The sequence below is a fragment of the Zonotrichia leucophrys genome, chromosome 4, assembly GCF_028769735.1.
Source record: "Zonotrichia leucophrys gambelii isolate GWCS_2022_RI chromosome 4, RI_Zleu_2.0, whole genome shotgun sequence".
Lineage (NCBI taxonomy): Eukaryota > Metazoa > Chordata > Aves > Passeriformes > Passerellidae > Zonotrichia > Zonotrichia leucophrys.
In genome coordinates, this window is record NC_088173.1 from 59371517 (window position 1) to 59384613 (window position 13097).

Below are 13097 nucleotides of genomic sequence, written 5' to 3' on the forward strand. Positions count from 1 at the left end.
CAGAACCAGGCAGTAAATGGCTTGTGGGTAGTTGGAGGATGATGAAAATCTCTAGATATTTTGCATACAATCTCTCTGGAACTCATCATATGCCATGCTGTTCTGAGGTATAATACTGCCATATGGTGTTCTGGAAGATGTGGCTGCCATACACAATGGAACAGGTGAAAAATGTCCCCATTTGGTGTAGTTTACAGTGAACAATGTCTCTGCATGCATCTCTGTAACTGGAGCACAACTTAACAGCAATAAGCAATGGCCACACTATTTACCATCATCATGATGATTACTGTCAATATTTTAACTTTTTTTGTTCCAGATAAAAGCTTGTGATTCACTTCTCTTCTTGTACAATCAGATCAAGGCTATCACTTAATTTACTGAGTTCATCAAATCTACCATGTACATGGCCAATTAGATGAACTGTGTCTTCCTTCTTTCAGTCAAATACAAAATGTCCAGGAAATGTGGCTGAAAGCAATGACATTAATGGCCAAATACGTTTCATAGTTGCTTCGTTTTTCTGATTGTAATAGTAATTTAACTTTTTCTAAAAAGCACTGAAGCTTTGATAGATTAAATAATCCATGGCAGATATCTCTTGACTTTTGACTTAACCATCTGCAATGACCCCAGCATTTGAAAGAATCCTTGTGATACAGATGCAAAATACCATGGTTGAGCCTTTCCTTTGGAGAAATATTGAACAGAAACTTATGCCTGGGGAACAAGCAGGGCACAGCTTGTTTTTTATTGATCTTAACACTGAGATTACCATGGCAATTCTCCAGACCATGATGTAGGTAGAGAGGTGTGACTTGCTATGTTTACAGATGTCTGAGCTTAGTTAGTTCTTGAGATGTCTATGTAAAGAATATAATGGATATATTCCTCTCAGTGAATTGGTATTATGCAAATATTAAGTCATTTCAGTAATGTCTGTTTTTGCCTCTAAATATCATGATGTTAGGAAGAGAAAAATATTTACTGGGACACTAAAGAAGAAAGCTTTTGTTTGAACAGTGCTTGTCTGAAATTTGATAAAGCTAAGAAAGGGAGAGAAAAAAATCTGTGTATCACTGTCACATACATAAACAATGAAGGGGAAGGAAAACCACAGGTGAGAGTAGCTAGCTGCAGAAGGATGAGATTAGGAGTAATTACAAGCTCAATGATTAAGCTTTTTAAGCATAAATAGGGAAGGGAGACACTTTCAGAATAGCAAACTACAATGTTATAACTGTGCATGGGAAGAAGGAGACAGTTCTTTTCAGGACACTCAGATGTTTTTTTCATTAAAGGAAAGTCATAAAATTTTTGAACAGTTATGCAAAAGAAGACAACAATCATGTTTGTATGTCTAGAAGTGTATGTGTTTGTGAAGAGCTTAAGAGACAGCAAAAGGGGAACTGAATTTTTTCTGAGAGTTTATTAATAACATGCTTCATGTTGAGAAGGAGAGAGGAAATACAACAGTTTGGAAGCATGTGGGAAGTTTTTATTGTTCACTTTTAAAGAAAAAAGATATTAAAATCTGTATATAGAATGAATGGTTTTTCAAAGCCAAATCTTTAGGAGAGATCTTGTGATAGTTACACAGATAGACATTAAAGGAAAGAGCTGGCATTTCCCTTGAGTGTAGAGGATGACCACTGGCATTTCAGGAGTGGTAATTATCCTGAGTTCTGCTGGATAAAATTGCTGTGGAACGAACCTCTTCTAATGAGTTGAAGTTACACATTTTACCTGATTCCTTCTTTTATGCCTTGTTTAGAAGTCTGCCCCTTCCTTGTTGTACTTCACGATATCTAATATTTAATTTGTAGTACTGTACTGTGGTGTTATCAATGCTGTGAGTGAATAAATAGCTGGAATTTGGACAAGTTGTGTGAGCTCCATTCTCACTGCAGCTCTTTGAATCCCAGACTACATGCAGAGGTAATCTCTTCTGTAACTACCAATGTGCAGACTCAGCCTTGGATATGGCAATTATGCCATGATTTTCTTTCCCTTCCCCCTTCTTTATCACCTGACACAGAGTCTGCAAAGCAAGCTGATCTCATGGTCCTTGCTTGTGGATAACTGGAAAAATATCTCTGAAATGTGTTTCAAGAAATTTCTTGCTGTGAGAGGACTTGCCCTTAACTTATGTTTTTAGCACTATAATGACTTCAAAAAATGCTTCAAATTAAAAAAAGTTATTGCACAAAGAGTAAAGTTTTTTTGGGTACAAAAGTGCTATTTCTGAAAGTTCTGTTCAAAATCAATTTGAATACTAAGGGATTCAAGGAAGATTATATAGAACAGAAGGATTTGACACTTTAAATTGAGTACTCACAAGACAATTTCTAAAATAAATTAACTTGACAGGTTCTTTAAAAAGAGAAAACGAATGCTTGCATATTAATGAGGAGCATATTAGAATATTTTCTTTTAGATTATAGAATTTTTCTACCTGAAAACAAATAGCTGTGGGATATATAACAGCTGGTATGGGAATTGGTAACATTCTTAACTTACAGATGCTGGCTAATGGCTCCTTGTGTAATGTGTGAATGAGTATACCTAAAGGGTCATAAACCTCAGGAAATTCCCCAAATACTCAATAATGAAAAGGGAAATCATGTCTGGTTTTCCAGAAAAGTTGTTTTGCTGGTCCTTAACGTTAGGAAAATTTCTATCATGGGCTAAACAGCTTGGGTATGGTATTCCTGCTTCTGGTCCTGCCAGTTGACTGAACCTCACCACATTGTCTCAAAAAGACTTTGAGCTCAGATCATTCAAATTTTTATAGGTGAATTTAATGGTTGGATTCAATAAACAAATGCTAAGGATAAGGTGGTGGTGACCATCAGAACAAACAGTGATGCAAATAGTATGTACTAGTGCAGCTATACTGCTTGTTTACCTAAGTACAAGAAAAGGTTGCTTGTCACTCACCTATTGTGATTAAATTAATATGACCCATGTGGTGTTTTTATACTTACTGAATGTATTCAGACATGGAAACCTCCACTTTCCTTGACAGCCTTTGGGAAATATTACTTCAGAAAGTATTTTTTTTGGGAAGTATTACTTCAATAAGTATTGGAAAGGACTTAATGCTCTTGGCAGTTATGTTACTGTGGGATCTCAGCACCTCAGGACTGAGGTGCCGAGTCACCGAGACCACCCTTGGGGGGCTCGGGAGTCCTGGAATGTTGCCAGAAGTGTCTGGTGGCTGGACTTTGATCCTACACAGGAGATGACACCTGTATGAGGATAGGAGGATTTCACCGGGGTGAATGGTGAAGGGATTAGTTAATTAGAGGGTGAGACACAGGGTTTAGGATTTCTGTACAGGGGGGTTTAGAGAAGTAAGATGGAGGAATTGGGGCGTGTCCTGTCCTTCTTCTTCTTCTTCTTCTCCTCCATCTTCTCTGGTGATGGTGGCACTTTGGGATTGGTCATTACTGAAAGTGCACTGGGCAATAAGAATAAATGGTATTGGGGAAAAATGATAAATATTGTACACGTAACAATGGGTATAAAGATAGGTGACTGTCCGGAGGGCGGACACAGTGTGCTCATGGCTGGCTGCTGAGCAGACCTCTGTCGGGCCGAAAGAAAATCTTTTAGATAAACATTTAATAAACATAAAGACCGAAAGAAGAACTGAAGCCTCTTCTCGTCCTTTGATACACGGGCTGCCCCAAGGCCACTCTGGGCCTTTCCAGGCCCTTCAAACAGCCGAAAACCGGACATGTTACCAATCAAATGTTCACTGAAGTGAACTGTGGAAATATTTCATTAATTTTGTGATGTTTTGAACCAGCCCTGAGACTTTTCTTTGGCTTATTAGACTTCTCAAACCAGGAGTCACACATGGCATTTGAACTACAGGTACCAACACATCATGAGTGTCTGAAGGAAATGCCTCCAACATCACACAACTAAACACTCAGCTTTGATGGTCATCTTCTGCTTTTCTGGCAGCTCAGCTACCTTTCATAGGTGACAGAGAAGACACCCTGTATCTGAATTGGCACACTTAGGAAGTGCTCAAGTGCTTTCTGTGCTTTATTTCTCCCTTACTGTGGATATCCTTTCCTTAGACATCTTATTCAGATTGTGGATTGAGCAAGAAATCTTAGTTCTGAGCTTGACACTGATGCATGACCCTAGACACTGTTAAAGGCTAATTACTTCTGACAGTTATCCCGAGTGCCTTGTACAGTAATCAAACAGGAATACTGTGCTAATACTGGAAATGGAGCAAAGGCCTCCTGAGTCTGAGTCTCAACTGCAAGAATTTTTCTGTTGATAGGGGGAACTTTCTGCACTTGAACATATAACTGATTGCTTTATGATAGATTTCACTTAATCAAAACCAATTTGTCGTTGGAGTTTTTTAATCATAAAGGTCAAGAGTTTTTCATATGCTTTCTATTATTATTTCAGTCTCTAACAGAATTTATTATTGAATATATGTCTCTTGCAAAATGAGATATGCACCATAAATCATATTTGACAGTTCTTTGTGTATTTCTGAATAAAACAACAAATCTGAGATCTGTTATAGGAGGAGTGCAGGGCGGACCTGAACAAAAAAACTGCTACAGAAAGACAAATTAGCCAGACAGAGAGAAAAGGAAGACAGACAAATGACCTGAAAATATACTCTAACTCCATTATTTAAATGTTTTCATGCAATTATAAGATGGATTGTACAAATGTTTTTAGACATCATCAGCCAAAGTAGATGGCAGGTGATTAAAATATTTCAAATTAGACATGAAGCCCTGCTCTCCTTTTCTTCTGGTGTCTGAATATGTTGACAGAAGTCTAAATTACAGTCTGTTTCAAGGTGGAACATTTGAAACATCACACCAGTTTATAAATCTCAAATTACAGTGACCCAATTCATCAATACCTGCCTTTGCTTCTTAGTCTGTTTCAACTCCTTTTTCTTGCATATGTAGGACTGGGAAAAAAATGGGAAACAAAAACTTTACCTTTCTTATCCATCTTATGTAGCTTTGGTATTTGTGAAATCAAGAAAATAACCTGGCTTTTGGAAAATATGCTGAACATGGAATGTAATAGATCATATACCTGAAATGTTATTTTCCATTGCTTTGTGCCTCAGGGTGTTTATTTTTTAAGCCAGAAAATCACAGTACAAACTTTCATATAGTGATGAAAAATTTGAAGTAAGCTTGAAGGGCAGTAAATCAGTGGTTTGTATGTTAAAGCACAGGCTCTATAACATACGAGGAGTGATGAAGACCCATACCCATGGAAGCTGTGTACTTCCATGATTGAATTGGGGTTTGGCTACCTCAATTCAGTGGGAGATGTTTTCATTCTCCCTGAGTATCGAGAGAGTTGCCTCACAGAGCAAAGCTGGTGGATATCCCAGAGTTTCAGAAGAGCTTGATTAGCTTTGGGAACATTGAGAAATGCTTCCCCATCCCACTCTGGTTCTGCTCACTGCTGCAGATTTCCTTTCATGTACTCACAGATGTGTTATTCACAGCAGTGTCTGTCCCCAAGAGGAGGGGATAGCTGCACCCCCATTTCCAGTCCATTCACCAACGTATGAAAGACAGAGATTTCTCCAAAGGGATCCAAAGAGAGCAGACATTTGCCAATGAGATGGGAAATGCTGGATAACTAGAGCCAGGACTACTCTGGGTACTGGAGCTGCAAAGTGGAATTTGGGTGAGAAAGCTCAGGTTGGAAGAGACACCAGCATGCTTTGGAAATGTGTCCAGTGATTGCTGCAGTGTCTCCGCTAAGAGTCTTTCCAATGAGGAGCAGCATGTACAGTGTCCTTTCAGGTAATAACCTAACAGGTGGCAAATCAAAGACCTGTGTGAAGGGGCAGATAGAATTCTGGAGGGAAAAAGAGCATCATGCAGGACAAGAGGTGTGGGAATGAGCTGGGAGAAACCAGGCAAGCAAGCAAGTGTCCTTTTTGTTAATGGAACTCTGGATTTCAAAGCACAGAGGAATAGCTGATTTGATATGATCAAATATATACAATATGTATATCTGCTTGGAGATGTGATTTTTTGCAGGCATGAATGGGAAGCTGCTTTGTCAGATCTGGTTGCTTGCTGAGAAATCCTTAATTGTCTTTGTGAGATCTGTGTGCTCTGGGCTGTGTTTACTAACATTTTTTTGCACCTCTGACAGTCTTTATGTGCTGTGTTACTGCAGATGTTTAATTGAGCAAGAGGAGGGACAGAGAGGGTGCAAAGGTTTGCTGGGGTGTTATGTGCCTCAGATCAAGCAGAACAGAACTTGCTCCTTTGGCAAGCAGTTCTTCTGCTGAAGTGCAGATAAATACCAGATGGGGACTTTCTTTTTTGGCTCACATTTCTTGTTTTGAAATGTGTTGAAACATTTTATGAGAAGGACAGGGTGCCATCCAGAATTTCTGACAACCTTGCCTCATTTGTTTGACTAGAGATGTGCCTTAGCTATAGATTTACCCAGGAAATTTTGTGGGTTTAACACTCGTTTCTCAGCTTTAGTACATAAACTGGAGTATGCAGTGCTTCTTCAAGCTCTTGATGTCATCATTTTTTCTGCAGAGTGGTAGATATGTACATAAAGAAAATTGATACATGATCTATTGTCTAAATCTGAAAACATCCCTTAGGGCTGGGGACACTTGCACTAATTTAGGAAATTCTGAGCTTCCTGTCCCTTCATTACTGCAGTTGTTTGAACCATTCTAGGGTAACTTGTTACAGAAAGTTTGATCAGGTTTACAGTATTTGTCCTATATGTTATCACAAAAACTCTACTTTTGCCTACCTCTGACCGTCCAAATCCTAAATTTTCACAAAAAAACCCCCTGGGTAAAGGTACTCAAGTTGAGCCATTGTATTGCGGATGTACAGTGTTTTCCAGAAAAAGTTAATGATTCAGTAGGGATGACTTCTGGGGTAGTGAAACTCACATGGTTTCACCATGAGAGCAAACTGCTGAAATGCAAAATTCTTATTGGTTGCAGACAGCTTTTATAAAAAATCCTTTCCTCAGGATTTTTTCCTCCTGAGAAGCTGAGAGGCCTCAGGAACAAAATGTAAATAATGATTATCTGCTGCTGTGGAATGCAACAGGTGCATCTGTGATTGGTTAATATTGGATGTTTGTAATTAATGGCCAATCACAGTCAGCTGGCTCGGCTCTCTGTCGGAGCCACAAGCCTTTGTTATCATTCTTTTTTATTCTTAGCTAGCCTTCTGATGAGAACATTTTCTTTTATTCTTTTAGTATAGTTTTAATGTAATATATATCATAAAATAATAAATCAAGCCTTCTGAAACATGGAGTCAACATTCTCGTCTTTTCCCTCATTCGAAAACCCCTGTGAACACGGTCACACTTATCAGCTTTCTCATAGTTGTAATAACTGGTTCTTCTCTTGAATATCACTCCTGACCTTCCCAACACTGAGCATAGTAAGGGAACTTTGTGTCTAGACTCATTGACATTTCCTTAAAAAATGAGTAAAATGAATGCACAGCCAAGAACACTCACCTATTGCTTGGTGTATATTTTACATTCCATCCTGGTCTCTTATCCAGTGTTTGCTTGTTTGCAGATTGCTAACCTTCTTCACCTGTTCATAAATCACTTGCATTGTTTTCTAGGTGTAGAGGAGAGAAAAAGGGAGTGATTTTGGATAAAATAGGAAAGAGAGGTAGATAGTTGAAGTGAACAGAAAAGAATTAGAAACAAAAGAGAGTTTCTTAGTTTCTTTGGTATTTTTTGGAATGTAGTGCTGCCTTTCCCCCCGCCCCCATGCCAAAGAGTTTGATAACTAAAAAAGCAAGCTACAGCTTTGAGAAAGGCCCACTGATGAGGACTTATTTTGGTCACTACAGCAACAGCAGATTTCTCTGCACAGAAAATTCTTCTCAAAATGCAAGGAGCTTGCAATGAGAACAAAACAACAGATAATTGATGTACAGGTGGACAGAAGATGGCCAGAAAAGATCAGCCTCTTTAAGCTTCAAGAAGCAATTCAAAACATTTGTGGCAACTTTGGGGGCATGGAACCTGAAATGTAAGCATGTCTGTGGTTGGTCTCGTTGGTGGTTTTGGTAGAAACTTGCCTGCAAGTGGTTTGTGTTTGCATGGTCCACAGCTTTGCTACTTGTGACTTACAGGCCTGGAGCTGGGTACACCAGCAAGCATCAGCTTAAACCAGAAGGTTTTTGTTTCTTTTTCTTTCTTCCACCTTTTAAAGTTTGCGCTTTCAAGCTCAGAATAGGAGACCTTGATGTAATGTCACTGGTCTTCAGAGGTCACACGTGCCTGAGCTGGATCCTTGGAGCTCTGGTTCCTCCGGTGCTTTCCTCCTGCCTTCACCACAGGAAGCCACCATCAGATGCTGCCTGTAAGTTCCTCAAGCACAGACACTGATGCTGCAAACAGCTTAACAAGTGTCCACTGTTGTCCATTAATGCATCTTTTTGGGCAGTGTTGCACTAAACATTCAGTTACTTTCATCTTGTGAACCCTTCTATTAGGATTTGCATCTTTTGCCTTTGTTGCATTGAATATCTGTATTATATAGGTAGTGTGGAACTGTTCATTTCAAATCATTGTTATAAATAATTCAAAATATTGAATAACATGCCAGCACTGTAAATCTTCTTTTGTCCAGAAATCCACAAATTTTGGAAAAAATAGTATTTTTGTGTCAGTTTATAGTGACACATTCTGACCTTCGTAAGAGAAAACTATTAGGAATAAATTAAAACAAATGTCAGTATTCAGTATATCAGCCACTGTAATTGGCTTCTTTTTTTTTTTTTTCTTTCTCCTTTGGTTTCTGCTACTTAATACAAAAGAGAATCACTGCCCTTATAAGAAGACTGACAAATCCTATTGCAAAATTCACTTAAATAATTTATTTTAAACACCATGTATCCTCTTATCTACCCTGTTCAATTCTGAAAGTAGTAAGCTGGGAAATCCATAGGAAACAACTAGTGTCAAAACCAGCTTAAGCTTTGTCTCTGGCCTCTGAACCTTGTGATTCTACCCTTACTTGCTCAACTCAATTACTTTTCCCAGATGATAGTCTCTATTAATGGGGTTTTTCCTCATGTGCAACATATATACTGAGCTAATTGCCTTCTAAAGAAAGGAAAATTCTTCTCTATTTCATGACAGCTAGAATAAGCAATAGTGATCCCAGCCTAAGCCATGTAGAAAGAACTTAGTGAGAATTAAATTTAAATAAAATCAAAGAGGAGAGAAAAAGGGATACTCTTCAAGTTGTCTTCCTGTGTAGAGCTGTGTGACAGTGACAGATATTGCAGGAGGCAATTGTAAAAGCAGGGCTGGGTAAAGCCCTCCTTGCCATATCTGCGTGAAAAATTAAGTATTCCTCATGGGGTTTTGCACAGAGGCCAGGGAAAGCCTGAGATTTCTCTTTCAGAAAGCTCCATAGGGAGAAACCAGCATTGGTTTGGGAATGAAGATCTGATGTGCCTTCTTTGTAAGGAAATCAAAGAAATACCAGATTCCTTTCAGACTCACCTAGCTGATGGAAATAACCTGGTGAATGCCCATCTCTCTGTTATGTGCTAGGGGTCAAAAGGAACACGGTCTGTATCCATTTGGACAGCAAAAGGTTTATCAATAAAGAGCAAAATTATATTGTAAGGCAGAAATTACTTAAAAGAGATAACAGATGATTTCAAACATTCATTTTGGGTAAGCCTGGGATCTGTAATCTCCAATCCAAACATACACATACCTCCATAAAATAAAAAGAATTTACTGTAATCAAGATTTGCATCACTATTATATATTATTTTAAATCTCAAGCATACAGCTCTCACTTGTGAACAAATTATCTGAAGACAAGATTTAAAACAATCAGTATGCAAAGAAAAAAATGTAGAACTATTATAAATAAAAACAGTAGCCACTGTTTTTACTGTGTTTGCTAAATCAGAAACTGAAAGCTAGGGTACCTTTCCACAAGAACAAAACCTTAGCCATGAGAAAGCCATACTGCTCTGAAACAATCTTCCTTTTTTGGTTTTTTTTGGCGTTTGTTTGTTTGTTTGTTTGTTTGTTTGTTTCTTTCTTTCTTTCTTTCTTTCTTTCTTTCTTTCTTTCTTTCTTTCTTTCTTTCTTTCTTTCTTTCTTTCTTTCTTTCTTTCTTTCGGGGTTTGGGGGTTTTTCTGTTGGTTTTGTTTTGTTTTACTTTGATTTTTGGGGAGTTTCCTGGGGATGAGTTAGCTAAGAATACAGGGGAAATGTCTCAGCTGTGTGGTCACAATGAGGTGTATATCTACCACTAGTGAAAAAGATTTGGGATTTTTGGTTTTGTACTACATGCTGTGCTGCAGTGGTTGCAAAACTCAGATTGCATTGCTCACAGACTAAATGGTAAATGAATAAAAGATTCTCAAGTTATCTCCAAGGAACCAAGTTCATTTTTGGAACTGTATTATCAAATACTGCCTCTATAGGAGTGTTAAGATAGACACACGAAGCAGCAAGCAGGATTAGTACTCATTTATGCATGGACTTAATCCACACCTTACTTCAAATAGTATTTCCTGCTCTAGTGTATTCTGCAGGCACAGCCACTATAAACTGCAAATAGCAGAGGAACAAAGGTATATTTATGGTATCTTTAATAAAGTGTAATGGTTAACAAAAGATAATGCCATAAAACAATCTTATCACTTTCCAAATGAAACTTATTTTCCCATCCATGATCTCTAAATAGTATCTGGATTCCATAGAAATGATATAATGTTTAATCAGATTACAGTATAAAATCTATTGACTCTCCTCAAGAGATTTTTTAAATTACAGTGTATGCTCTGTTAATCAAGCTCCTTGTTGCTGAGGAGTCACTGTCCCCTCAGGAACAGATTTCTGTGCCCATTTAGTGCAGGAAATTACAATGTACACTAATCTTGCTATATTGGTAGAGATCATGTGACTTAATGCTTTTACTTTCTAAAACTCAAACTTTCCAAGAGAAATTAACTGTGTTATTCAGTCCTGAGCAAGAGATGTAACTAAATCTGCAAATGAAATCAACACATGTTCAAAGCTCTACAAGCTCTACCAGCCATGGTGAAGCTATTTCATACCCAGCTCATTACACATAATTTGGAGCATGTCTTGAAGTACAGTAACAGTGAGTGACATTTAATACCCCTTGGAAGCAAGAGTTTGAAAAAGTTTCCCAATCTGGACAGAGTTCAGTTTTCCTTGTGATATTCCACAAAATTAATTAAAAAGGAAAGACACATTTCTTGTCCAGGTTAGGGCTGACTGAAAATGTCACAAACCCTAAAGCTGTCATCACTTAAATACATCAGATGAAACATCTGTAGGATGTCCCTGCTTATATGCCATTTCCTTTTACCCATTCCTCAAAATCCTGTGCCTGGCCATCATCCTGTCAGTTTTGTGTGCTAATTGTGTTGTATAGATGTGGGATCTCAGCACCTCAGGACTGAGGTGCCGAGTCACCGAGACCACCCTTGGGGGGCTCGGGAGTCCTGGAATGTTGCCAGAAGTGTCTGGTGGCTGGACTTTGATCCTACACAGGAGACGACACCTGTATGAGGATAGGAGGATTTCACCGGGGTGAATGGTGAAGGGATTGGTTAATTAGAGGGTGAAACACAGGGTTTAGGATTTCTGTACAGGGGGGTTTAGAGAAGTAAGATGGAGGAATTGGGGCGTGTCCTGTCCTTCTTCTTCTTCTTCTTCTCCTCCATCTTCTGTGGTGATGGTGGCACTTTGGGATTGGTCATTACTAAAAGTGCACCGGGCAATAAGGGTGAAAGGTATTGGGGAAAAATGATAAATATTGTACACGCAACTTTGGGTATAAAGATAGGTGACCGCTCGGAGGAAGGGGAATGTGCTCATGGCTGGCTGCTGAGCAGACCTCTGTCGGGCCGAAAGAAAATCTTTTAGATAAACAATTAATAAACACAGAGACCGAAAGAAGAACTGAAGCCTCTTCTTGTCCTTTGATACACGGGCTGCCCCAAGGCCACCCCGGGCCTTTCCAGGCCCTCCAAACAGCCGAAAACCGGACAACTGGCTTCCACTGGGTGAGCTCGAACCACCATAAAACCTTTTGGGGGGGCGAACAGCCTCAAAGCCCTGAAGAGCAGAAGAGCGAAGGGGGCAGCTCCGATTTTAGACGAGTTCCCAGGAGAGCACTGATAACTCCTGAGGAGAGAAGCCTGAAAAGAAGAAAAAAAAAAAGAGAAGAGGAGAAAGAAAAACGGCCAGGAGAGTCTGCAAAAAACAGCAGTCACTGAGAATTCCATCTCTCAGCTTCTGCCGAAGACAATTCGTAGCAGAACAGCCCGGACCGGAACCAGAAAGGCACCTCTGGGACCACCTCTCGTGATCTGCTGGACAGAGATTGAGACCTCCGGACTGCCCTGACGATAGATTTGGTAAGAAGGTCCAGAAATAAGAACATGGGGGGCACACTTTCCCAGGAACAACGGGAAATTTTGTCCGCCTTACAAGGCGTGACTCAAGCATATACAGAAGGAATTCCAAAGAAAGAATTAAAACAATTATTGCTATGGGCAAGGCTAAACTACCCACTGGCAGAAACGTGCCTGCTATTCGAAGTGGGGTTTTGGCAGGAGATAAACAGACATTTATATTTCTTAGCAACAAAAAAGGACGAGACAGCATTAAAATTGCTCTCTCCAGCAAGGATAATGGTAGAAGGCATATCTATGCAAACGAAATGCCAGGAGAAGCAGCAGAAGCAGCAGAAGGCTGCAGGGCCCTCAGACAGAGGGGAGGAGCAAGACTCCGGGAAAAAATTAGCTCTGGCCTTAAGAAGCCAGGAGGAAAAGGCTCTCAAAGAAAGAGAGCAAGAAATATTATTAAAACACCCGGTCCCAAAACCCAGAAACCCCAGAAAACTCCTAAAGCGTCCTGAAACTCCAGAGAGCATGGAGGACTCAGGAGCAGAAGGGGGGGAGCAGGGGGGAGAGAAGGAATCGGGGGGGCGCTTTCTCGCGGCGCGGTGGCGGCGGAGCGGCGCGGCCAGGCTGCGGCGGGGCAGTCGGAGA